Source organism: Globicephala melas, chromosome 4 (assembly GCF_963455315.2).
Source record: "Globicephala melas chromosome 4, mGloMel1.2, whole genome shotgun sequence".
Lineage (NCBI taxonomy): Eukaryota > Metazoa > Chordata > Mammalia > Artiodactyla > Delphinidae > Globicephala > Globicephala melas.
The window spans coordinates 61042616-61070562 of record NC_083317.1 but is presented as its reverse complement, the minus strand read 5'-3'; the positions used below and the strand labels follow the sequence as shown (position 1 = coordinate 61070562).

At 33.3% G+C, this 27947-nt stretch overlaps 1 protein-coding gene across 5 annotated transcripts in view; it reads left to right on the top strand.

Annotated features, from left to right (window-relative positions):
- The window catches only part of ZBTB20 (zinc finger and BTB domain containing 20), an 809727-nt gene that overhangs the window by 236 nt on the left and 781544 nt on the right, over positions 1–27947 (top strand). For 2 of the 5 annotated variants that reach the window (XM_060298083.1, XM_060298094.1), the window contains exon 1: positions 17–1906. The exons of 2 other annotated variants lie outside the window; for them this stretch is intronic. The gene's annotated coding sequence lies outside the window, so the exon portion shown is untranslated. Of the gene's footprint in view, positions 1–16; positions 1907–27947 lie in introns of those variants that run through there. One more of the 5 variants, XM_060298084.1, reaches the window with a different exon arrangement.

The following is a 27947-nucleotide window of genomic DNA, read 5'->3' as shown; positions in this document are numbered from 1 at the left end:
CGCGGGCTGTTGGCCGGCCGAGCGCGCGCCCCCTCCCCCGGGTGCCCTCCCCCCGGCGGCCCCTTTCCCCGAGCGCCCCTCCTCGCGCCGGGCGGCGGCGGTGGCCTCGCATGACCCGGCGCGGAGGGAGGGAACGCGGGAGGGTCCTGGGTTCCAGGATCGGGCGGGGCGTCCCGCAGCTGGAAACGTGTCTTCTGCCTTCTTTCTACTCCCCGCGCCTGGAGCTGCCGCTACCAAGAAGAGGAGCTGAGGGGGACTAGCCGGGGCTCAGGAGCTACTAGAGGCGCCCGCTTGTCTTCCGCCCCCTCCCTCCTCGCCCTTCCCCGCTTGCCGTGGCTCTAGCAGTATCTGGAGCGTCTTCAGAGAACTGGGGGGCGGGAGGGGTCCTGGCCCAGAGCCGCTGGACGCCCCTCCAGACGCCGGAGCTACCGGCCGCCGCCTGCTTCGCTGCTACGACTGTAGAGAAGGGGGCATGGGAAGGGAAGACAGCTTTCCTTCTTTCTCTCCTCCTTTGGGCCCCTTTGGAAACATTAAAAAATGTTTACGCTTTTTCCATAGCTGAGAGAAAACGGTTGGAAGCTTTTTGAAAGTTTAAAAGAAATGCACTCTCTTTTACATTGTTTAATGCATTACTGTCCGTGTGGCTTTCTGGTCTTCTCCCACCATACGCCCCACGCCCTGCCCTCCTAAAGCTGTTAGCCTTTTTAAGGATGCTGAAGAGGCAGGAGGCAGGGATTTTCTAAAAGTTGTATTGATAAACACTTGTACAAACATATGCTAGGCACACACATAAACGATAAACATTCGCGAAAAACACAATATGGCGTACAGCTACCCTAACTAGCGCGGTAATCCGCTGATCTCTTAACCCAACCCAGTTGAATGGGGTCAGTAGCAGGATGACAGTTCTCCAGTAAAAATCTGAATGAAGCAGGAAGTAATTTGGAAGCAGCCCGTGGGTAAAGTACTGTCCTCACATCAGCATTGGCCCAAGCTAAGTTGAATTTGTGAATCTTCGAGTCATGTGAAAATTGTCTTAACTGCTTCTTACCATTAAAAATACCAAAATGTTGCTCAAGTGGAATTTTCTCACTGCGTGGTCATGTGTGAATTTCAGCTAAGAAAATTAAGAGACCACTCATTCCCCCAGTGTTTTCAAGCAAGCTCTGTTCTAAAGTTAGTATTTTTGTTGCTATTGAAAGTTTTAAAACATGAATTATAAGGACCGTTTTGTAAATACATTCTCTAGCTTTACACATTGAATAATCCGTTACCATCGACAAATTCATAAATGGTTTACTTTCTTACCTGTTGCTCCTAATCCCATGCACCCTTTGCTATTGATTGGGAATCGTTAAAATACACCGTTCTACCCCATCACATCCCCAGTCCAATTTTGGCTACGATTTGCATTTCTGTATTTCTTGGAAAAGAACAACAGCAAGAACAATTTACATTTTTTTAATGCCCATGTTTGCTCTTTGTCATTCTTAATCAGAATGTATCAAAGTTGATGCACATATAGTGCATGGTAATACCATTCACTGTGCCCTCTTGGAAGTAGTCTTCTCTCAAGGAAGTTTTTGGTATTGTCCTTGAAGAATTGCTGATATTACTCATTGCTTAGCGCTCAAGGTTTAATTCTTAAGGTTGGGGATGTGATTTCCATTGAGCTCAATTTTGGAGGGCTTTAGCCTTGAGCATACATCATGCTCAGACAGTGAGGAGAAGAAAAAAAGTGAGTTTTCTAGAAATATAATTATCTGCTCAGTGAGTCCAGCAGTTGGGTATTTTTGGTTTTGTGATTTCAGATCTCACAGACCAGTGGAATAAAGAACTTTTGCATATGAAGATCAGGTGACAAGTTAACTGGCTACCAGCCTCCAAAGCAATACGCCCTTTCATGGTGAGGTCCCAATTTTAACACACTAAAGAAAGAAGTTTAAGACTAAAAATTGTCAAATTTTATCCATTTTTAGGAAGAACTCTTTATACTTACTTGTTTAGTTCATTTAAGATGCCAGTATTTTGAAATAACTACTATACCAAGAAAATACAGGTATAGTTAATGTGTACATTCGCTACTAGCAACTAGCTACTGAAAGACAATATGAGTTTAAGCGGAGTACTAGAGGAAAGAACAACTTACATGTGAGGGTTGTAATTTTGGTGTGTGTGTGCGTGGAAGGGGAGGAGGGGTATTGTTCAGAATGACTAGTTGATGTGATGCCAGTGTCCTAAGTAAAGTCAGGAAGTTTTTGAGACCCATACATATACAATTGCTCTTGCTGTCAAATTAACACGACTTTGACTACTTGGTATAGGAATAAAATCCAAGGAAAAAGCCATTTTAAATGAATTACTTTTATCTCAGTAGTCAGTCTTCAGAAGACCTTCCAACCAAATTGAAATTCCTAGAAAAAATTGGGTCATTTTAGAAGAACAATAAAAGATACAACTAAGTTCCTATAAAGGATCTAAAATTTATAAACTAATTACAAAGTATTTGAAATATCTTAGAATAAGTGGTAAGAAGAGATTCTTTAAAACATTTGGAATACAGAAGTGGAGCTTGATGGGCTCTGATTTATTCTCTGAAGTGATTTTTTTTGTCTGAAATGGATTTTTAAATTTATCAAACTGTTCTAGACACTGTTCTAGATACTTGGGATGTAAGAGTGAACAAAAGATAAAATTACCTACCCATGTGGAGTTTACATTCTAATGTCGCATACACTTTGGTTACTTCAGATTGCTAGAAGAAGGTAGTTTTGGATGAAACTTTAAAACCTAGCTGTTTTCTCATTTGGGGGAATATGATTTAAAAAAGCTTAGAGAAGTTCGAGGGGCAGGGAGATTTTACCAATTGCCAATGATAAGGAAGGAAGAGCTTACTGTATTATTTGTACCCTTTGTTATTGTCATGAAATATTCTCCATATGTTTCAGTAGGTCTTTTTAACAGATAGGGGTTTTATTTTTTCGTAATTTTAAGCTTGCCTTTGAAATAAATAAAATGTTATTTTATATTAAAAAAAATTCTGTGTCTTGGAATTTACTGTAAAATTCCTGTGGAGCTTTTGTCTTGTTAGCAAATTGTGGTAAACATAAACTAGAATATCTTAATTTGTTTAGTTAGAATTTGTTTTAAGAATATGTCTGAAAAATCAAGTGCCTAAATCTTTTACAGTTGTGGTTTTACCAAGAGAAGGTGGAAATTTGTAATTAATTTATAGGTGACTTTAAAAAGAGAAAGAGAGGCCTGCAAAAAATGCTTTGTTATTTAAACCTTTCAAACTACAAAAGCATTTGATTGGCACTTCTCTGATTTAATAGACCATTTGTAATGCAAGAGGAACATTACAGAGTATTTTAGTATTACTTTAATCATTTAGTCTGTAGGTGTAAAAATCCTAGGTTTCTAACTGAAGGAAACTTGGTGCCTGGTTAAGGGAGTATATGATTTTGAAGCAAAGTTTGTTGCTTCAAGTAGTGGGTGTCTCACCTTTCCAAAACCTAGCTCATAGTTCTCAAATAACAAGTTCTTATTTTCGTTATTTTTCTCTATCACAGTGAGTTTTATTTTGTTAGTCAAGTGTGAGTTCAGTTCTTAAGTAGCATGATTTTTTTTTTTTTTTTTACACACAATCCTCCTACCTACAGTCCTCCCATCCCCTGCTGTAAAGAGCTTGAATCTATATCTACACTAGATCTCTATGCTAATTTGTAGCATAATCAATTCTTCTAGAAAGGGTACATATTAATGCACTTTAGAGAACTTTGAGATTGCCTGTGGCTATTAAGTATAGACCAGGCAGCGTCTGAAAGCTACAAATAGGAAGATTTAGGACAAAAAGCAGAGACTGTAACTAATAGAATATATTGTTTTAGCTGAAATCTTTTTTAAAAAGCAAAGTGGAAGAATGGTTAATAGAATGTTAAAAATTAAGAACTTTTCCTAATTCTAGTAAGGATGGTTGATCAATGTGTCCTTATGTGCATGTAAGTATGTATTTATATATGATCAGTTTTTGAATAAAGACATATTTCATTACTGGATAAATGATTCCAGTCCTGCCTTGTGTTCGTTGACATGGAAGGCATTCAAAGTTCCCAGGTGATTTTGTTTAACATACTCTGTTACTAACCAAACCTTTGCCCCGAGCAACATAGAAATACAAGATAATTAAATCTTTGTAAATTTTGTAATAATTTGGATTAAAATTTATTTTGGGAAGTTTTTTTAAAGCATGATTACTAAGCAGCACATAAAATGAATGAAATCTAAAGTGAAGAGCTGTTAGAACCCTGGATCCACATAATAAGATAGTTGAGAGTTTCAAAAGGGGTATTCATAGAGTAAAAGATAAAATCTTGACATGTCAGATTTCTATAGTAATAAAATAAAGACTAATTAATATTCATATTTTTAAGGTAAGTGTAAGTATGTGTACAGTGCATTTTAAGTCAAAATTTGGGGTGTTATTGGCTAGACACAGTCATTTCTTTGCCAGAGATACTAGACTGTATGAAGGCTAACCATCTGTCAAGTGATGGAGACAAAGAAAGGTTTAATATACTAGCCCAAAATTTCCACAAACTTGTTTTGAATTTTATTGTCATTTTGTTTTGGCCTTCATATTCTGTGTTGAATATGCACTGGGTCAGTCACCCCACTTAGTTTTTCATCCCACTTAGTTTTATAAACAGACTATTCAAGGTTTAGATAAGGTTACTGTCGCAGCTGATGTGATCTAGACGCAAGATAAAATGTTTTGATTTTGCTTTCATGTAATGATTAAAAACTCACAAGTGGACCACCCATTAGCAGTTATACAAGTGACTTCAAGCACACTTATTTTCACCTACCCATTCTGAATTTTGGGTGTCTTAATTCTTTTGCTTTATATATTCAAGCCTCATAATTCAAACCCATTCCTGAGCTATTTGGGGGGGTGGGGATGGAGGGAAGTAGCAACGGGAATCCAGATTGCCTGTTTTAGGTACAATATGGTGTGATGTGAAATTGAAACAGCAGATTGGTAAGAAACTTTAGTTTCAAACAAATATAAACTAGTTTATTTAGTGAAGTCATACACAAAACAGGAGTCTCTATTGACAAGACAACTTTTTTTTTCCAGTAACTTCCACATCAGGAAGTCACCATGGTTCTTTGGGCCAGCAGACTGTTTCTAAGGCATCATATAAGAAAAAGAAGCCCTAATATTGCTGATTTTAATGATATTCTTAGATGTGGCAGGCCAAGGAATTATTTATAGCAGTGCTAATTATATCAATAAAAATAGCAATATTAATACTGTGAGTGTCAAAATCCATTCTTGACAGTATGAGGTAAACAGAACTATAGTCAAACAAAGCAGCCAGCCTGTCTCTACTGTCAGCTCATGAATATGCACTTCAGGAAAAATATACACACAGTTTAGAGAATTAAGTGTATTGATTTAATCTCTTTTTCAATTACTTTTGACCTTTTTTAAAAAAAGATGTTCTTTATTTTAAATTCAAACAATATTAAAAAGACTTGGATTTTTAGTTTTGAAATTATTGGCAACCATTTTCTTACTGACTGTCATTAGTAAGTTTCTAGAGACTTATTTATTTATATATGGTTAAGTACTTTATAAATTATCAGAAATTCATTTTCTTTGTACCCCCATTTTTGGGACACAAATTACCATCACAAAAGGAACCTCTAACAGTTTACAAAATGAAACAATACAAAACAAAACAAACCCTACCACTACCGTACATGTACACACAACCATAAATCTCTGGCTTCCTTTAGGCATTAAAAGAATATCCTTTTCCATGGTTTTGATTTAAGAAAGAGCATAAATTTTCTTTGTAGCTGTTTTTACTTCTAGTCAGTTTTTACAATTTTATGTTATTTTAAACTTATTTTCCTAGGAATATAAAAATCCAGTAAGTAGAAGTCATTAAATCCAATGGTTTTTAGCTTGAGGGGACATCTAACTTATCAGCCAATCCCTCATATGTTTGATTTAATTCTTTCATTTTATTGCACATTGTAAAAATTTTCAGATGTAGAGATTGGAAATATTGTTTTTGGTATAATGTTGCAAGCAACTAGTTGTATGATCTTAAGCATTTCACATAATTTGTTTGGATCTCTGCCTTAGCTTCCTTCACCTTCAGGGTCCCTTTCAGCTCTAATAATATGAGTATCTTTCTTTTGATACTTGAGTCTTTATTTTAGCTTCAGATAATGTGACTGGTTGTGATGTGCAGGGGGCACCAGGAAAGAGTATATGTAAAATATTTGACTTTGCTTTTTACTTCCAGTCCTGGATAAAAGTTTCATTTTAATGATACTTGCTTTCAAACATAGCATAGTAGTACAAGAGCCACAATATTAAGTACTGATAATCTTTTATAGTTGGTAACTATAATGTCTATTAGTTTACATAAATTTTTACCAGCTCACCTTTACTCATGTAGATATATTGGTAATAGAATTTATAAACATGATTCTTTGCATTTTACTCTGCATAAAGTTGCTTAATTGGAGAAAGCAGGTAATAATAGAATGAATTAACTCAGAGTTGTTTTCTAATTCTATAAAATATATGGATAGATAGATATATTCGAAGAAAAAGGTAAATTTGGTTTATGTGCCTAATTTTTAAAGCAAAAAATAAATATACTTCGAGTAATCAGGGGCCATCTCCATATAGATCTTATAAAACTGGTAATTTTTAACTGCTGCATTTGATTTTTGATCCTACATTATATCCATCCAGGGATAGATTTACATAGGAGGACTGATAAGATAGACAAAGAAAGTTGACTCTGTTTTGATGAAGAATAGTGGGAAGAATCTGAAACAAACTGCATGCAATTTGTGTGTACCTACCTGTAGGTATTTATTTAATGATGACCTCAAAGTTTTCATTTAGAATTTCACTCTCAGTTTCTTTTTAATTGACTCACATTCCTTTTGCTAGTATGAATGGTAGTGAGAGGCTCAAAACCGTCAAATCCTTTACCTATTCACAAATGGAAACAGCTATCTGGAGAAAGCTATATAATCCTTGGTTCCTTCCCCTTCCATACACATATCCATCGTTCTTGATACTGCTCATAACATTTTATAAATTACCTCATAGATGGAATATACAACAAACACGACAATATATTAGATAATGCTAAGCCTTTGGGAGAAATGGCAAGAAAAATTTTAGATCAACCATAGGGCAAAAAAGGTGGTATGAGTGCTTCAATGCATGCAAATAAGGGGAAAAAAGCATTCTAAGAGATATTTAGAAGGGAAGCTGATTTTAGACTATAAGTTAACTGAAACCCAGCACATATACTGAGGAATTAATGTAGACCCTTTTCTAAAGGCATTGGTACCAAAAAGACTGGCAAAATTATTAGTTGTGAGCATAGTGAAAGAAAATAAAATACATTCTGTTCTTGTACTAAACAACAGTAGCCAACATGTATGAGCACTTAACTCTGTACCAGACATTGGTTATATCTGAATTTTTTTCAGTTAATTTCATAATCCTATGAGATAGGCACTTTAATTATGTCATTTTTAAAGATAAGCTAAGCCTCAGAAAGGTTAAGTAACTTATTCAAAGTCACACAGCTAGTGTATAACAGTTGGGAATTCAAACTCAAGTCCAATTCTAGAAAACCTAAACTCTTAATCACCACCTCATCATGCCTCTCTTCTGGGACCATTTTTACTTAGTACCCGCCCTGATTAGTACTGATAATTTTATTTCAAGAAAGGCATAGTGGATTTGGAGAAGGTTCCAGAGAAAGGCACAAAGTGAAAGAGCTTAAGTGGGAGGAATGGTTGCTATGGTAAAGTTTGTTTTTAAAATTTAACTCTTCAGTCTAGAAGTACAACTTCTATGAGGGAATTTATCTGAAGGTTTTAACAGAGGATGGACTGGGTAGCCACTGCCTGATTTGGTTGGATGGACAACAGTGGAGCTGGGTAACAGATGTCAAAGCAGATGGAGGAAATCATGAGTAGGAGCAGGTCAAAGGGAACTTTAGATACTGGCAGTACTGGGAAGGCAGAGGTCAAAAAGACCGAAATCAAACAGGTTGAGTAACCAAGAATTGGGATCATCCAGAAAAAAAGGGTGAGGCAGAACAGAAACAGAATATACTCAAAACTTTGGTAAATCCTACTGACTTTGGAAGGCCCTAACATTTATTGTTTGTTTTTTGCACCCTTAGATTTGTTTCAGAACCAACAGCTGGCTTAAATAGGGGCCACCTAGAGTCTGGGATACAAAGACTGCTATGGTTTTGGCACAAAAAACATGATTATCAATACTAACTTAGAATTAGGCAGTAAGTTTAGATGCATTAAAAAGAAATGCAATTTAGCACAGAAACCTATGTGATAAACCTGAGAATAGCTGTCATTTATTGAGTACTTGCTGTGTACCATTCAATTCTGAAATCACTGTTTCTGGGGGGCATTTATAGTACAAGTTACCGTCTGCTGTCCAGTTTTCAAATATAAGAAAACATCTGCTAGCTTTTCTGAGGATTTGATGGGTAAAACAAATTATACCTTAATTTTATTTCATTTCATGTTGTAATGTAGCTTTTGATATCTCCTCTTCCCACATTCATGGAGCCAGGCTCTACCAGGCTTAAGGTGGAATAGAGTGTAGACTTCTCTTGTGTAAACTTTTCCTTCAATTGTCGCTATACTGAAAGAAAGGTTCAGTTTTATTTGATAGGAAAAATGCATTTCTATCAGAGTAATCGGTTCAAATGATCAGCCCAGGTGAAGTCAGTGTACATGAATTTGGATTATATTTATGATTGCCAGCATGAGTTAATGAAAAGGGAATTATATAAGCTTTTAAAGTGATTTTTTGTTATTTCAAATAATTTTAATGACATCAAACCAAATACAAACAGATGTGTATGCCATGTATACATACTCATACCCTTTTTCTACAAGGTATGGAGACTTCAAAAGTTTTTAAGAGATAATATTCATTGTTGAGCTATATTATGTATATATAGAGAGGTGGGGAAGAGTTGGATTGTCTGAATGGAGTCAAAGAATAATGGAAGAACTATACTATCACTTATGTGTCTTCAGTTTTCCTTATTACAATATCTCTGTTATTTCCTTCAGACTCTTATTTCTAGTGCATTAGGAAATATATTACAATAATCATTTTGTATGTTTCAAATTGATACATCACTAATACAATATACTGTGAAGTTAGAAAGATAACCAGCATTCAGTTTATTCATGACACCTTTCCCCTTTAGGTTTATTGTCACTGGTACTCTTTTGTTCTCGTTCTTTTGACATCTGGTGGTATCTAGTCTTTTTAACAACTATGTTGTTTGCATCCTCCCTTCCCTTCGTATATCTGACCCTTAGAGAAATACCTTTGAAAACTCACCCTCTCAATAATCTTTCTTGTTCTAGCAAAGGGTTGAGAACAAGGCAATATTATGTTGAAGGGGTGGTTTGAGCTGAAAAGTGAACAGGATTCCAGACCTTTCTGGTTCAGGTATTTCACATAACAGTCTCAACAGTTGTTATAAAGTGAATTGCTAGAGTGTATAAAAGCCAAAAATAAATGGTTGCTGTTTTTCTGTAATTTTGTATTATGCATACCTCTGTTTCTATTATTTGTGTAATGATGAATTTTATTGTGCAGAAAGGGGTGCATTCATTCTTTGACATTCATCACCCAGGAAAGATAGCATTCAGAATTATACTACACTGAACTGCAGATCCTTAAGGGCAGTACCGTATTTTATTAATCTTTGAAGCCTTGGTGCTTAGCACAGTACCTGGCACACTGGAGGATTCAATGTTCATTAGACTCTTTTGTAGCTGTCCTAGAAAGATTACTTTGTACTTGCTTACCAGGCTGTTCATTCCTTATTTTCTTTTGACTGGTTCAAATTTAGCATTGTTACAATCATTAATACCTATTACAGGGTTTCTCTGTACTTTTCTAAGACCCAGACATTTTTACACATGCTCATGATCTTTTATCCTTTTAGATACTTAATGAAATTCTGTCATGGCAGAAGTCCCAATAAAAAATTATATTTACCGTGATTCAGAAAAGAAATATATCAGTTATCGCCCATCAGTGGTAAAGCAAATCTACTGCAATCAATTCAGGATATTGTATTGAATAGAGTACACAGAATTACATTACCTAGTGATTCAACGGTGAAATCCAAATTTCATATCCTATATGATTCCTATCTGGATAGTAGGACAAACAGTCCAGAGTATTTCTTTTTTGCACTTAATAGATTGTAATGAGATTTTGAGCATTTTATATGAGCTTCCTAATTCTTAAAAAGATAAGTTCATAAAGTCTCACACAATTAAAAAACAGAGCTTTAGATAATTTTACCTTATTATCTAAGTTGTTTAGAAGTCAGTCCAATGAAACACTTTAATGTTATTGACATTATATCCTTAGCTCTTATAGAAAGCAAACACGGTAATTGGGCTATGAACAATATGAAGGGTAATGTCATGTAAACCACTGTGTAGGGTGCATGTTTCTTTCCTATATAACAGCTGACATGCTTTTTCATATTTATAAGACCTGCTAGTTAGACAGTGGGAGACTTACATGATCTGCCAAAGTCATAGTTTGTCTCTCTACTAACTGAAGCTATAGCAAATTGATTTGAAGTTGTTTCCAAAAGAAAAGATAATTATGTCCTGGGATAATTAAAACTGGGGTCTCATTAAAGCGTACTTCAAGTGATTAGTAGCTATGGTATATTTTGGAATTTGTATCTAAGAACATAAAGAGAGCATATTGTTGTTTTTGTATATTCAAGAATATGCTTTCTGAGGAAAGTATTGATTCTTGGAAATAATGATAATGAACTCCCAGACAACCCCAGACCCACATACCTCTCCCCTTTCTCAATATTTTTAAAATTAAGGATTCTGAAAACAAGGTGACCTATGTATGGCCATCTTCCCCTTCCCTTCCAATTCCTGAGTGTCTTTCTGAATCAAATTGCTACTGAGATCTGTAAACAATTGCTGTGACACCTTGGGCAGAGAAACACTACTTTGAAAACTTCTACCATCAATTGGGCAAGCAACTAGAGAATAGTACTGAAGTTCAGGGATAAAGATCAGAAAACAGTAGACATTGTAAAGAAGAGCTTGGGCTTCAGAGGTCTGTGAACCAATATGGGAGAAAGTTAATATCTGCCTATTTTATGTATCCAAGTCTCCCCAGTAGGCTAAAAAGTCAGAGTAGCTGAATGTGCTGGCTGAGTTTTCTCTGTCCCTGAGGCTGAAAAGAAATTCAGAGATAGGGCAACAGTGATCTACCTCCTCATGCCTTGGCAGGGAACTGGTAGACTGTCTACATTTCTTTTCTCCAAGTGTTATGCTTCTGCCATTTAGGATACTCTAACAACCAGACCAGAGTTCCAGTGAGTTATCAATGAAAAATAACAATCCATCAAAGGGGAGCCAGTAGTGAGGGAGAGAGGAAGATCAGGCAGGAAAATTAGAGTACATACTCCAAGCAACTAGCACTATTGGCAAAAATAAATGAAACCTGAATTTTGAAATATATTAAGAGCACTTAAGGATATTCAAACAAAGAACAAAAAAGAATTTCAGATACTAAGAAAAACATATCTCAATTGAGCGACTCAGTGGAAAAATCGGAGAACATGGTCACTGTTGAAACATGAGTCAGTGAACTGAAAGACCAAGTGCAAGAAATATATCAAAGTACATAGCACAACTAAAACACGGTGAAAATATTGAATAAAAAGGATGAGTCTTGGAGGATAGTTTAGAAATCAAAATGTGAATAATAGGAATTATAGAGGGAGAAATAAGAACAGAAGGAGGAGAGGTATAATTAAATAATAGAAGAAAATTTCTTTGAGTGTAAGAAAAATCAGAGTCTGTGGATTGAAAGAGTTTATTGATTTATGGTCTTGAATGAAAGAAAAGATACAGTTCTGAACTCTAAAAATAAATTGAAACAAACTCCCAAGTAGAAAGAACAAGTTTCTCCTATAAAGAGGAGAAATATCGAAGTATCATACAACTTCCTATTTGTAACACAGGAAGCAAGAAGATAGTGGAATGACATCTACAAACTGCAAAAGGAAAATTACTACAGTCCAAGAATCTCAATGCCCAGAAAGTTGTCATTTGCCAGCCAAGGTGAAAGAAATACATTTAGGGAAAACCAAGAACTCAGAACATATAATTATTATTCCCCATCCAAGAAAATGCCTGAGGATAGATTATAAGCAAACAACAAATGAACCAGGACAAAGATTTCAAGATGAAAAGGAAAGGAAATAGTGGTAAATAATGAGCATTTGTATATAATTGTGTGTGTTGTGTGTATAATTTCCTTTAAGAGATAAAGATAGATGGCTAGTAAATGTGTAATAAAATAGACAATTTCAGACTTTTGAAATAAAAGGATCATACTTATGTAAAGAAAATTTTTAATGTACTAAAACTGTCTTATCAACACTTAGTTGATGGCAGGAGTAGACAGGAGGAATGTAAAAAAGGAGGAAAATAAGTGGTGGGAGATGAGAGGAGGAAGAAAAGAGGAGAAAAGTGAATGTATCCTAAAGATCTCATTTATTTAGGAGAAAGGGGTGGGGGATAGAACCTCTTGGTGGAGGAAAAATTTGTCTTAGAAAGATAGATACATGAAAAAATATATATATTTATACATCTGTTAATTAGAGTAGAGAAAGGGAAGGTTAGCATGATAAAACATCATGTAGAACTTTCATAGCAGCAAGGAGAAAATACAATGCAGAGCCACTTGATCAAACAAAAAAATACGGAAAAGGGAAATAAGGAAACAATAATGTAAGATTAAAAATAAATATAAGTAATTGGAAGATATACAATTATGCACATTATTCCATTTAATGTAATGGACTAAATTCTCCCATTAAGAAAACAGATGTCAGATTGAATTTAAAAACATAAGGCACTCAAATTATATTACAAGAAAAACACCTGTGTCAAAATTATAAAGAAATGTTGTTTGTAAAATGGTGGACATAAAAGACATCAGGCAAAGGGAAACAAAAGGAAAACAGAGAAACATGAGTGACAGCATTGATATCAAAAAGGGGCACTGTAATGATGAAAGGCATAGTTTATGAAGAGAATAACCACATAACTCTGTATACAGCAGGCTTATTTATAGTAGATAAGTATGTTAAGTAAAAACTATTGGAAAAGTCTAGACAGCTCTGTTAAACACATGCAAACAATGATTAAGAGAAATGGAATACTATAACTCAGAAGCAATATATTTGTAGAATCTGATATTCTTGAAATATTTTTAAACATCTCTGTGCTTGGCCGCAAAGAAAACTTTATAAATTTTAGAAAGCAGAGATTTTGCAGGCACATCCTCTGATTATAATCTAGTATAATTAGAATTTAAGAAGTTTTTCTAAAAGGTGACAAAAATTATTAATTATTTAGAAATTAAAGAGAACACTCCTAGATAACTCTTGGATAAAGAGGAAGTCATTTGGAAAACAATGAAAAGGAGAATATTTTATGTAAAAACCTATTGAAAACAGGTAAAGAGATTGTCAGAGTAGAGTTGATAGCCTTAAAGGCCTTCATTATTAAGATGGAAAATAAAGGATTATCTAGTAACTTTAAGAAATTAGAATAAACACTAATATAAGAGAGAATAAAAGGAAATTAATTTTTTAAAATATGAAATTAATGAAGGAAAACAAAATGTAACAAAAAATCAGTCTAAAAGCTGGCTCTTTCAAAAGACTTAATATAATACATAAACTCCTTGGGAAGGTGAAAAAGCAAAAAAGAAAATGAGGCCAGTAATTCCACTCTGAAGTGGAAGAGAGTTGAAAGCATATGTTCACTTAAAACTTGTACACAAATGTTCATAGCAGCAATATTCATTATAGCCAAAAAGTGGAATAAACTCAAATCAAAGAAGCTCTCCATCAACTAATAAATGGATAAATAAAAATGTGGTGTATGCATACAATAGAGTATTATTCAGCCATGAAAAGAAATGACGTACTGATACATGCTACAACATGGATGAAACATGAAAACACTATGCTAAGTGAAAGATGTCAGACACAAAAGGCCACATGTTATAAGATTCCATTTATGTGAGATGTCCAAAATAGGCAAATCCATAGGGACAGAAAGTAGATTAGTGGCTGTCAGTGCTGGAGGAAGGGAAGATGGGGAGCGACTGTTTAATGGGTATAGGATTTCCTTGTTCTGGAACTAGATAGTTGGTGATGTTTATACAACCTTTTGACTGTACTAAAAGCAACCACAGTATACTCTAAAATGGTTAAAATGGTGAAGTTTATGTTATATGAATTTTATGCTAATAATAATAAAGTTTACAAACAAGAAATTGAGCAAAAATAGATACTAGTTAGGGATGAAAAAGTTGACAAAACTGTAAGGTAAAAAAAGAAATCTAATGCAACTCTCTGGAAATAAATTTGACACCCCTGAGAAACAGAACATCATATGGTCAAATGCAAATTATAAATATCGGCCTAAGAAGAAGTAGAAAACGGTTACCTATTAGTACTGAAGAAATTAGAAAGCTAACCACATGTGATCGCTTAAACTTAAAGAAATAACTAATTCTGATATAATTTAAATTATGCTAGGCCATTGAAAAATAATGAAATATTTTCTAATTTCATTTAATATCTAACTCTGATAAAAATTGTACAGACATAAATTATAGTTCAATCTCACTTATGAAAGAAATGCAAAATTTATATATAAAATGCAGATTAGCAAATAGTATCAGCATGAATTAAAAGAGTAATATACTAGGACCTAGAATTTTCCTTTTTTCTTTTTAAGTAGGAATTCAAGCATGATTCAACAACAGGAAATATATCAGTATTGTTCATTACATCACCAAATTAAAGGGAAAAATTATACATTCATCTTCAATAAGATTGCTTAAATATAATATTTTCATTCACAGCCAACAGAAAATATAACCTGAAATAGTTAAATCTTAAAAATTCAATTAATATCAGATATTAGACAAGTAATTATTTATCACAATTATTTAACATTGAGTAGGGAGCGTCAGCAAATATAATAGTCAAAGATATAAATAACACTAACATTTGTAGAGACTAACTTAACATGTCTTTTGGCTGATATCAGACCTAAAAATTTTAGAACTCTAATTTAAAAATCTAGAAAAATTAGTAAGATAAATTAAAAAGGTAGTTGGATAGAAAATAATTAGATGAAAATTGATAACTTTTCTCTGGAAGTAATAGGCATCTAGGAACCATTTTTCCCAACAGGAAAAAATTATTTAATTTTCCATAGAAACACAAATTATAAAATGCTTATTAATAAAATTACCAAGAATAATATAGGACCTGTATGTAAAAAAGAGGTACTATTTAAAGACATAAAACAAGATATGATTAAAGGATGCACAAACTATGTTTTTGTATGGGAAAACAATAGCAAAATGTTAATTTTCCCAAAGTTAATACATTTATTTAATACAATTCCAATTAAATTTTTAGCAGGGATTTTTTTTTTCTTTTTTGAGCTAGACAATGTTATTTTTAAATTACATAGAAGATTAAGTGCTAAAAAAAGGCAAGAAAATATGAAAAAGAACAGTGAAGAGGGATTTGCATTATACATAGTAGAACATATTAAAAAGCCAGATAATCAAAACAATATGGTAATAGCATAGGAATAGACAAATAGATCCATTAAATAGATTAGAGAATCCTGAAACAGGTGACAATTTAGTTTGAAAATCATGAATCATTTAATTAATAGAATTGGCATAAAAGATTATTTTGTGGGAAAAAATGGAAGTATATTGTCATTTCTCACATTATACAAAAATCATGTAAGATGAAATGCTTAAATGAAAACAAAACAAAAAACTTGCCAAAAAAATCTAGGAGACTATTTATAAAATTTTTTAAGAGTAGTGAAAATGCAAAAAATTTAAAATGACTTAACATTGTTGATTGCATAAAAATAAAAAAATCTTTTATATAAAAATAAAAGTTATTAGAAAAATGTAGATTTGGAAAAGTATTTATAATTTTACTTTTATTAACATGAAAGGTTAATATCCAAGAGCTCTTAGACAATGCTAAGAAAAAAGTTATGAAACAACCCAATGTAAATGGAAAAGATAATTCACAATAAAGCAAATTCTATTGGTTAACATAAGAGAAGATGCTCAAATTCACTAGGGAAATTCAAGTATATGTAACAGTGATGTAATGTGTCTTAGCATTTAAAATTTCTGTTAGTCTGATGGGTTTAATATTTATTGCCAGTGGTGATGTGGCAAAAAGGGACTCTTACTTGTTACTGGTGCAAATGTGCTATGCTTTAACTTTTTTGAAATGCAGTCTGGTAACACCTATTATATCCTTTGATTGAACAATTTTATTCTTGGGAATATATCCCATAGAAATACAAGTATTGATATTTAAGGGCATATGTATTTTTTGGTTTCAAAGTTGTTACAGCTTTTTTGTAGTAGTAAAACTGCGGGGGGGGGGAGTAATAACATTAATAAGATAATGCTAATAAATAATGGAAATTCATACCATGGATTGTAATGCAGTTATTAAAAGGTGTGAATTAAAGATATCTCAGGTGATCTGGAGGAATTTCTGGAGTTATTGATAGTGAGAAGAGCAAGTTATAGAAAAGTGTGTGTTGATGTTACATTCTTATAAAATAATGACCAAAATCCCTGAATATGTATTTTATATGTAAATATCTATATGTGTATATCTGCTTCATAGTAGAGTTATTTATTTGCAAAGGGAGAATATGGAAGGGTGCATACTATGTTGTGAAAATGGATTGCTTTGAATGGGAGGAAATATAGAGGGAGAGAAGCAGAGAGCCAAGCAATAAAAGGAAAAGAAAAATTGCACTAAAAACATGTTCAAAATCCTACTTATGCTTTTTAATAAAATTAAGTACATTTGGCTGTATAGGTATTAAGAAGTCAAATTAAAGTGTTTAAAAATATTATGGCTACTTTTGATGGTAATGATTTCATATTTTTCAATATTGGTACCAAGGAATTTTTTATTCCTTTACATTTGCTATTTATTTAATTTTGTATCACATGCTACTAGGAATTTCTACATGTTCTAAAAAATCCTTAGATAATTGTCTAGCATTTCAGGCCAAATAAACTTAATAATTTATAGTTTGAGATCAAATCAAATTACATGGATCATTCCCATGTCAGGGCTGACATGCAGCTGATATCCCTTAGTAAAAGTTAGGTGGTATGTTTCACTTTGTTCAGTGTTCATTTTCTTTGATTGGTACCTTCTGTGTCAGTTATAAAATATTTCTAATATTACCCCTGTCACTTCACAAATTAATTATAACAACAATAATGAATGAATGGAAGAATTGCACATAGAAATTGCTTAATAAATAAATACTTGCTGATTGACATAATAGATTTTAAGTACAGTAATGATTTTACCAAGGTAATAAAGTGTAGAAATGAAAGGATTTAAGGGTGTTTAAAAATAAGACTAGAAGTCATGATTTCAGGCAAATCATTTGACTCCTGTGTCTCAGAATCTTAATCTTTAAAATAGTGTATTTTCATCACTTATTTCACACAGTCTTTGAGGATCAAGTGAAGTAATAAATGTTTAAGTGCTTTGAAAAACATAATTCATTGTGCAAAGAATGATGATGATAATAAAAATCTGAAGGCAGCCATTTTTTACACTTAATGGACATATATTTTGTATATATATACATATATGTATTTCAAGTTACATGTTTGATATTAAGCCTCTTGACATATCAGTAATAGAATGTATTACTGATGAAGCTATCAAAGCCTCAAATGGACAAAACTGGGATCTATGGAAGGTGTGAATACATTTAATTGCTTAAAGTTTAAAATGAGTCTCCAGAATTTCTTTGTTTTGCTGGTCATTGAGGAAAATTCTTTATTTAGGTATATCTCCTGATGTCCTCTGTTCTAGTATAGAGATATTAATGTTTTGTGGGAAGTCTGGGCCTTCATCTCATCTGGACATGATAATAATGTTGTGTTGTGTTTTGACTTAATAAATGGCCTTGGACAGCTAAACACAGTGGTGTAATCTGTTGTTATATTTCATTAGAAATCCTCTACTTGTAATTTATAGCTGCAGTTAATAGTGACTATAGCATGAATACTTTAAATAGTAAAATCTTTATCATCTTTTAGTAACCAGACACCAGATGTGCCATTGGCAGATTTTGGGTGTGTGTGCGACTATCAAGAAATACATACATTATGATTTGTTGGTTGAAACTAAGACTACAAAAGAGTAAAAACATTTACAATATTTTATTAAAGAAACAGTTATAATCTTAATACTATAGAGACTATACTATACTATTAAAGATACCTAGATTCTGTTTTGAAAAAATGGAATGGATGGAATTGTTTCTCTAAGTCTCAATAAATTATACCTGACTCTTTCCAAGAATACATTCTCATTTTAAAATTTTCTTGCCCCAATAATTTGGCTTTGACTTTTGCATAAATATTCTCGCTATTTCACTAGTCTAATTTCCTTCAGTTAGTTTCTCTGCTATTCTTCCAGTAGTGGAGACAACGTATAAGAAAGTTGAAAAGATAGATCTTAAAAGACATCAATCTTTCTCTGCATTTCTTTAAATAGACCTTATTCAAGGCTAGTAGTAAAAACTACCTGAATTAGTTCTTTTTGATATCTTATATTTCACTTAATGAAGTCATTCTAATCAATATATTTGCATTTTCTATTTGCATTTTGATTATCTTATCAAATATGAAATTAGCAGCAATTGTGACATATATTTTTAAAAATATCTCTTCACTTTTGTCTAGCAATACTAGTGTTACTAGAGCAGAAAGAGTTTTTAGAATACTCTTTATGCATACTTAGATGTATATGTCATTGCCAGTCATCTTTTAATTCTGTTCTTCTCTGTCTCCATTCAAGAAAATTTCTAACCACCAAAGATTACTCGCCCAAATGCAAGTTGCAGTTTGATAGGAAGTTGCAAGGAAATCTTCAAGTAATCTGTTAATCTCAGTCTTAAGAAACCAAAGTGATCATCTCTTAATTCTTTATTCTAAATTAAATTTTTTTATTGGAGTATAGTTGATTTACACTGTTGTGTTAGTTTCTGCTGTACAGCAAAGTGAGTCAGTTATACATATACATATATCCACCCTTTTTTAGGTTCTGTTCTCATATAGGTCATTACAGAGTATTGAATATCATACCTTAATTCTTAATTCTTAATATTCTTTCAGTTTCTTTCTCAGGAAAGAAGTTTCTTTCACTTCTAAGTAAATCCTGAATCCCAGTATCTTTTATCAGTATCTTCCTCTTCATTTTGGAATGGACTGAAACAAAATCATCATTTCTTTTTTTTAAAAAATTGAAGTATAGTTGACTTACAGTGTTCTGTTAGTTTCAGGTGTACAGCAAAGTGATTCAGTTATACACACACACATATATTCAATATATAAATGTATAATTTTTTCATATTCTTTTCCATTATGGGTTATTAATACTTCCCTGTGCTATACAGTAGGTCCTTGTTGTTTATCTATTTTACATATAGTAGTGTGTAGCTGTTAATCCCAAACTCCTAATTTGTCCCTCCTTCCTTTCCCCTTTGCTAACCATAAATTTGTTTTCTATGTCTGTGAGTCTGTTTTGTAAATAAGTTATTTTGTATCATTTTTTTAGATCCCACATATAAGTGATACCAAATCATTATTTCTTAACACTGTAATCAGCTTTCCAAAATATGGCACCTATTATCCCATTCAGTGGTCAGGTTAGTTTACTTAGTTTATCTTTCCAAATGTCTGAATTTCTTGAATCACTGATGCTCAGTCTTAAAACCTCGGTTGTTTTCATTTTTTCTATTTTTTTTTAAATTAAGTTTTAACTTGACCAAATAAAAATGCTTATTTGTTTAAACTTTTACATTTAAGGCTTTATATTTATTATTGCCTTAAATAGTATAAATCTTTTTAGCATCCCTTGGACCTCTTGTTTGGAAATCAGTGGATCGTATAGATTACGGTCTGTGAAATCAGCAACATCCACATCACCTGGGAGCTTAGAAAGCAGAATCTCAAACCCCATCCCAGACCTAATGAATTATCATCTTTATTTTAATAAGGTCGCAAGTCATTCATACATACATTAAAATTTGAGAAACACTGCTAAAGAATTTGCCATTTAAAAAAAATTGACTTCAGGTGCACAGAATTGGTTAATTATGATATGGTTCATAATCATTGTACAATTTATTATCCTCTTTTGTTTTTATTTTATTCTTTCATTTGTTCTTTTTAATCAAAATAAATACCTGTAAACCCAAGACCCAACCAAAGAATTAGAACATTAACAATAATTTACATCTATCTATATGTTCTTCTCCTACTCTTATCAACACTCCCCTAACCAGAGGTAGCCAGCATTCTGAATTTTGTGTTTATTATTCCATTATTTTTTCAAAAAATAATATATATAGCTATACCACTTATAAATGTGTGACTAAATAATATATTAATATAATACTGTGTCTCCTAGAATATGCTTTTTTTTTGCTCTCAACATTGTTATTAAGATTCATCCATGTTTTTGTAAGTAACTGTAATTCACACCATTTATTTTTAATTTTGTATTATCTTCATAACATCATCACAGTATATTATTTCTCCTGTTAACGGACATTTGGGTTATTTCCTACTTTTTGCTAATACAAATAGTGCTGGTATAAACATTCTTGTATATGTCTCTTGGTGACATTTGCAATATACTCTTTTCAGAATATACTGAGTTTGGAATTGCTGAATCATAGGGTATGTAAATGCTCAGTTTTGCAACAGATTGTCAAATTATTTTTCCAAAATGGCATTACCCATTTACACTCTCACCAACAATGTGTGAAATATATCTGTAGATCCTTATTCTCTTTAAAATGTGGTATTGTCAGATTTATTAATTTTTGCTACCTGAATGGATAAGAAAATATCTCATTGTGGTCTTGATTTGCATTTTCTTGTTTACCAAAACTGTGAACATGTATGTATGTGTGTTTTCTCTTCTGTAAAATAGTGTTCCTGTCCTTTGCCCATTTTCTTCTTTTAATTTTTTATGGATCTTTTCTATGGATTTGCATGAGTTCTTTATATATTCTAGATACTAATTTTATTTCTTCTTCTGCTTTGTAGCTTATCATTTCATTACCTGTAGGGTATTCTAATGAAAAGAAAATTTTTAATTTTTATATGGTCATACTTATCATTATTTTCTTTTACTGTTAGTGCTTTTTCTATCTTCTTTTACTAAGTCCTACTCTGGAATTGATTTTTGTATGTTATGTAGAGATTAAAGTTTAAGTTGCTTTCTAAAGGGATACACAATTTTCCAGCTCTGTTTAATTTATATTCTTGTCTTTCCTCAGTGATTTGCCTTGCCACCTCTCATATAGCAAGAGTCCATATAAATGAGGGTCTGTTTATAGACTCTCTTTTCTGTGATCTTGGTTTATTTGACTATCCCTATGCCAACAGCACATTTTCTTAATTACTAGAGCTTTATATTATAATATGTCCTTATGTGTGGTGGGGAGAGTCTCCCAGAATTCATCTTTTTAGTTCTACCTTTTCCTTAAATGTCAACCTCCCCCCACCCAGCTAAATTTTAATTTAGAACCTATATGCTTCATTCTTTATGTATAAAACCTAGTTATCAATACATTTTTTTAATATCTTCAAGTTTATCCAAAGCATTTCTTACAGTAACTGCTTATTTTGGCTTACAGTTTGTTAATGATGCCAGCCTATGAAACTTAAAAGCAAAAAACCAACAAAATGTAATGCCAGTCTTATAATATTCAAACTAATTCAATTTGAATACCACTCCAGATTCAATTATTTATTTTAAGATTCCAAGTTGATATCATAGTTTCTTAATTTAACAAAATATAAAAAGTGTATACTATTCACTTAACATTGCTTTTAGCAGTTTTTTATGAATCTAAATATAAATTAGCCCATGGAATCACATCCATTCAGGGATTATTATTATCAATTTTAGCTGTCTTTAATATCACTAAATGCCAGACAGTGTTTAAGTACTTAACATTTTTTGGCTCATTGGTTCCTTACAACTCCATGAGGTAGTTATCCCCATTTTACAAATGAGGAAACAAAGGCTGAAAGAGGTTAAATAGCTTGGTAGCTCACTTATTAGGGATTCAGATGGTAAATTCCCGTAGTACTAAGAAATGTTTCCTCGTGAAAACTTCACTGAGCTGCCCCTCCCACAGAACTAATTCTATGATGATTAAATACCTCAGTCTTCCTTCAGTTCTGCCTTAGCACCAAATATTTTTATTCAGGAGGATCAAACATTAACATCAAAGCCATCTTGAGAGAGAACAAAAGATGTAAGTATATAATGAAGAAGTATGTAAAATTGTCTTGGAAATGGAAGATTGGATGTATAGTTACTGGTCTTGAGTAATAGGTTGATTGTATATGTGACGTGGCATCAGATCTCAGGTCATATTTAGCTTTGGCTGGTGGAACCTCCCTCACTCATTTGCCTTTTTCCCTTCTCAGATGTCCAGAGCTTGTATAGTGGTATATTTGTCAGAGGATTGACAAGTATTCTGCTTACTGTTTCTAGTAAAGACACACTTTTGACAGTTTAATGTCTCCATTCTTAACCCTTTGTGTTCTTGAATGCTTACTTCTGTTTTCTATTCTGTGTCTATTTTGATTTTTAAAATAAAAATATACAATCAGATAGGTAAATAATTATATGTTTTATTAATGTCACGTATTAAAATATATTCAACTATTAACATGCTATTCTTGGTATTAGTATTTGTTGAATTATGGGGAAGGCAGATGTTAAGGCGAAAGAGGTTTCTGTGGGATGGAATGAAAACAGGTGCCCACAAAAATATTAAGAGATGGTGACAAAGAGCTGATATATGAGATTCCTAATTTTTCTACTGTGTGCTGACCAGATATCTTAAGGGGATATAGATTTGAGAAAGTAGAGGGAAGAACCTTCACTTACCTGGAGTGGCTGCAATAGGGAGAGGTGTATGATGGCACAGCACACAGAACTAGCCTGTGATCACTTGGAAAAGAGTAAGGGTTAGAACTTAACAGATAGTCATGCATGTTTTTCACGATTGGAATTTTGAGATAAATTGCTCGGCCCTGACCTTTTAACTGATATAGTTTTGCCTCAAGAATGGGTGTTTAATATTGAAAATCAGTGTGTAGAGAAGGCAGAATTTAGAGGGGTAAGTTATAGTTGGAAAGTGATCTAGCTGTGTGAATGTAGGCTAGTGAAAAGCTGATTGCCAGTAGGGGATGGACACTGAGGGACTTATAAGGTATAGAAATATATTACTCAGACTATATAGCAATTGTAGGAATGTGTGGTCAGAAAGAGGAAGAATAGGATCAATGTGTGAATGGTCTTTATAGACAAATGTTTATTGAAAAAGCAGGCACTTAGACTATATGGAAAAGTAGGGCACATAAAGGCATTATGGGATTGTGATACCTTTTGAATGACTCAAAATCTGTGGAGAACCAAGGACATCCTCAGAGAAATAGGACTGTACAGAGATATAATTTAACTTAATTTACATGCAACATAGGAAGGAATATTTTTGACTGAGGCAATTTTTTTTTAATTTATTTTTAAATTTATTTTTGGCTGCGTTGGGTCTTCGTTGCTGCTCGTGGGCTTTCTTTCTTTTTTTTTTCTTTAGTTTCGGTGAGCGGGGGCTACTCTTCATTGCTGTGCACAGGCCTCTCATTGCGGTGGCCTCTCTGGTCGCGGAGTACCGGCTCTAGGCGCGCGGGCTCTAGAACGCAGGCTCAGTAGTTGTGGCGCACGGGCCTAGCTGCTCTGCAGCATGTGGGATCTTTCTGAACCAGGGTTCGAACCCATGTCCCCTGCATTGGCAGGCGGATTCCTAACCACTGCGCCACCAGGGAAGCCTAGGAAATATTTTTAAGTTTAAGGGAGAATAGAGAGCAAGAGATAGCTATATGCTAACATTTTGCTAATGAAGATAGAGGAAAGAATGAGTCTCTGTTCATTGGATTTGCAACCTAAAGTCAATCGGAGGGGCCCAAATTTGAGAGAAAGAATGTGTATTTGATATTTAGATTCATGCTTTAAGACTTTAGCTGGGCCTTGCTAGTTATTTCATTTTAACTCCTCTTTCCCCGTCATCTACCTGCAAATTTTTGCCTTTTGTTTCATGATGAAAATTGAGACAGTTCAGCATGACATTTTTCACATGTTCTTTTCAATGAAGATGTTTTAGATATGCTTATATTTGCTGCATAGCCAGCTTCTAATGGTCTCTACCTTCAACAGTTAGGAAACTTCGGTGAGATTTTAAATGTGCAGAAGAATTCTCCAAGGTCTAGAAACCTTTATTAAGATTACGAAAAAGACCACTGAACTTGACAAAGTCACTTTATATTCTAATTTAAAATTTCAAAATTTAAAAGTCAGAAAGCTTTCTCAAGCACACAAAGAGACTTAACGGGAAATAAAATGTTTTACTATAAAAATAAATGAGCTTTCACAACAAACTGAGACTTGGTAATACTGAAATTTTGCAAATAGTACAAACTATTCTTTCTATAGGTGCTTATTGGATATGTGAATTTAAACATGATGAAATTAATCTTTATGTTCCTCAAAGATAAGCCCATCTTTAGAAAGTATAAGCTCAATGAAGCTTTACAATCTTTCTGGTCCTACTTTGTGTCAAACTAAAAATAGTTGGAAAATAATTCTTTAAAATACTCTCCTTCCCCATAGGCAATAGGTCCACTAATTGTCAAATAGCATAGCTAGGCTGTCCTACTAAGAGATTTTCACTGTTATCATCCTTGACTCTTGTATTTCTTTGCCTTACAGTCTGGAATCTTTTTGGTTCAAGTCTCAATGAATAACAGACTGAAAATATTGCTTCCATCCTTTCTTTTTCCTTTTCCCAAAGATGGTTCTGTTCTTCATCTTAAAATAGTTCAGTCACTACAGGGAAAAAAAAAAAAGATGAAAGCAATAGGTAAAATATGAAAGGTAAAATGTGAATTATTAAAATTATATAATGGATACAAGAGAATTCATTCATTGTACACTATTTTTGTATGCTTGAAATTTTTTATAATAAAAAAATTTTAATGCAGTCAGAAAAATAAAATTAAATAAATTACCTTAACCAACAGATGGGTTTATTGCCCAGTTATAACTATATATGAATTCAGGAATTTCAGGGCACAAACCATAAAATTAACCTTATCTCAACAGGTTATAATTTTCTGTTATTTAGTGTGGTCAGTCCAGGCTTTAAAGTGTTTTGAATTATTATGTTAAAGGCAAAAACTCAGGTCTGAAACTAACAAACAGTGAAGCCTGTCATCACTCCCCATTAATTCTGAAGTTTCATCTATTTTCAAATCTATAGTCTTCTTCTTTCTCTTCTGGATAAAGCTGTTTTTGAATTGTGGCTCTTCCTTGCCAGACTAGGTAGAATACTTGAGTCTGACTCAAAGATTTTCCATTTTGTTACTCTTTTCTTTCTTTTTCTTTTCTTTTTTCTTCAGTGTACTACATTATTGCCTTAAGGCAAACATGTTCTACTGTGCCTGTGTGTCATAGTAGAAAGAGCACAGGATTAGGAGTCATGGGTTTTTCAGTCCCAGCTTTCTCATAAACTAGCTTTATGACTCTGGGCAATTATTTTACTCCTTAAAAGCTTCTAATCTTAATTCTCTTCAATTTCTCATTTGGGGATTTTTAACCATTCAAAGCTGTATATTAAAAAAATGCCTTTCCTGTGTTAAGGTACTATAACACTCTGTATTTTGCCCCTGTCTGCCTTAAATTCAGCCTGATAGTATCATCCCCCTCAAGTCTTCATTTTTATGTTTGCATTCCCAAAACAACTCCTATTGACTGTTTGTAGCTGAATATTTTCAAATAGATGTTATTTTTTTAGAGCAGTTTTAGATTTACAGAAAAATTGAGAACATAAAGTTCTCATGTATCCCACACCCATCTTTCTCTATTATTAATATTTTATATTAGTATGGTACATTTGCCACAATTTATGAACCAATATTAACATATTGTTATTAACTAAAGTACATGGTTTATTCAGATTTCTTTAGTTTTTACCTAATGTCTTTTTCTGTTCCAGGATCCCAACCAGGATACCACATTACTTTTAAAGACTTTATATTTTTAGAGCAGTTTTAGGTTTACAATAAAATTGAGAGGAAGGTACAGAGATTTCCCATATACCCCCCCCACACACACACTGCATAGACTCCCCCATTATCAACATCACTCACCAGAATAGTACAATTTTTACTGAAGAGTAACCTACACTGACGCATCATAATCACCCAAAGTCCATTTTTTACTTTATGGTTCACTTTTAGTGTTGTACATTATATAGGTTTGGACAAATGTACAATGTCATATGTCCATCATAATATCATACAGAATATTTTCACTGCCCTAAAAGTCATCTGTGCTTTGCCTATTCATCTCCTTGCCTTCTTACTTAACCTTTGCTGGCAACCACTGATCTTTCTTACTGTCTCCATAATTTTTCCTTTTTCAGAGTGTTGTATAGTTGGAATCATATGGTGTGTAGCCTTTTCAGATGGGCTTCTTTCATTTATTAATATGCATTTAAGATTTCTCCATGTCTTTCCATGGCTTGATAACTTATTTATTTTTATCACTAAGTGATATTCCATTGTCTGGAGGTACCATAGTTGTCTATCCATTCACCTACGGAAGGACATCTTGGTTACTTGCAAGTTTTGGCAATTATGAGTAAAGTTGCTATAAACATCTATGTGCAGGTTTGGGTTTTTTTTGTGTGTTTTCACCTAAGTTTTCACCTCATTTGGGTAAATACCAAGGAGCATGATTGCTGGATTGTATGATAAGAATATGTTTAGTTTTGTAAGAAACCACCAAATTATCTTCCAAAGTGACTACCATTTTGCATTCCTACCAGCAATATGTGAGAGTTCCTGTTGCTCCACATACCTTGCCAGCATTTCATGTTGTTAGTGTAATGGATTTTGGCTATTCTAATGGGTGTGTAGTGGTATCTCATCTTAATTTGCATTTCCCTGAGGACATATGACTGGAGTGTCTTTTCATATGCTTATTTGCCATCTGTGTATCTACTTTGGTGAAATATTTGTTAAGTTCTTTGGCCTGTTTTTTAATTGGGTAGTTTATTTTCTTTTTGTTGACTTTTAAGTGTTCTTTGTATATTTTCGGTAAAAGTTCTTTATCTGATGTATCTTTTGCAAATATTTTCCCTTGATATTGTCTTTAACAGCAAAAGTTTTAAATTTTAATTTTAATGAAGTCCAGCTTATTAGTTTGTTGTGGGGACCTCCTTATGACGGTACCCCCTGGATTTTTTAACTCTCAGAGTTGTTCACAGTGAGCCTCTAGCAATTGGTCAATTATCGTTCAGGTTTTCCTACCCTGGCGCTAGTTCCTGTGACAATTTCCGCTCATGAGTTTCTGTTCCAGGAAGCTGTGACTCCTTATATTCACTTGTCTGTCTCTTCAATCTTATGGACCTAAGAGAGGAATTGATGATTTTTCTATCTGTTCAGCTTTTTACTTGTTGGGAGAGAGTGGTGACTTCCAAGCTCTTTATGTGTGGAACCAGAAACTGAAAGCCTTCCTATTGAATTTTATTAGTTAAATGCCATATACAAATCTGACCCTTATTTGTAACCCTAAATAAGT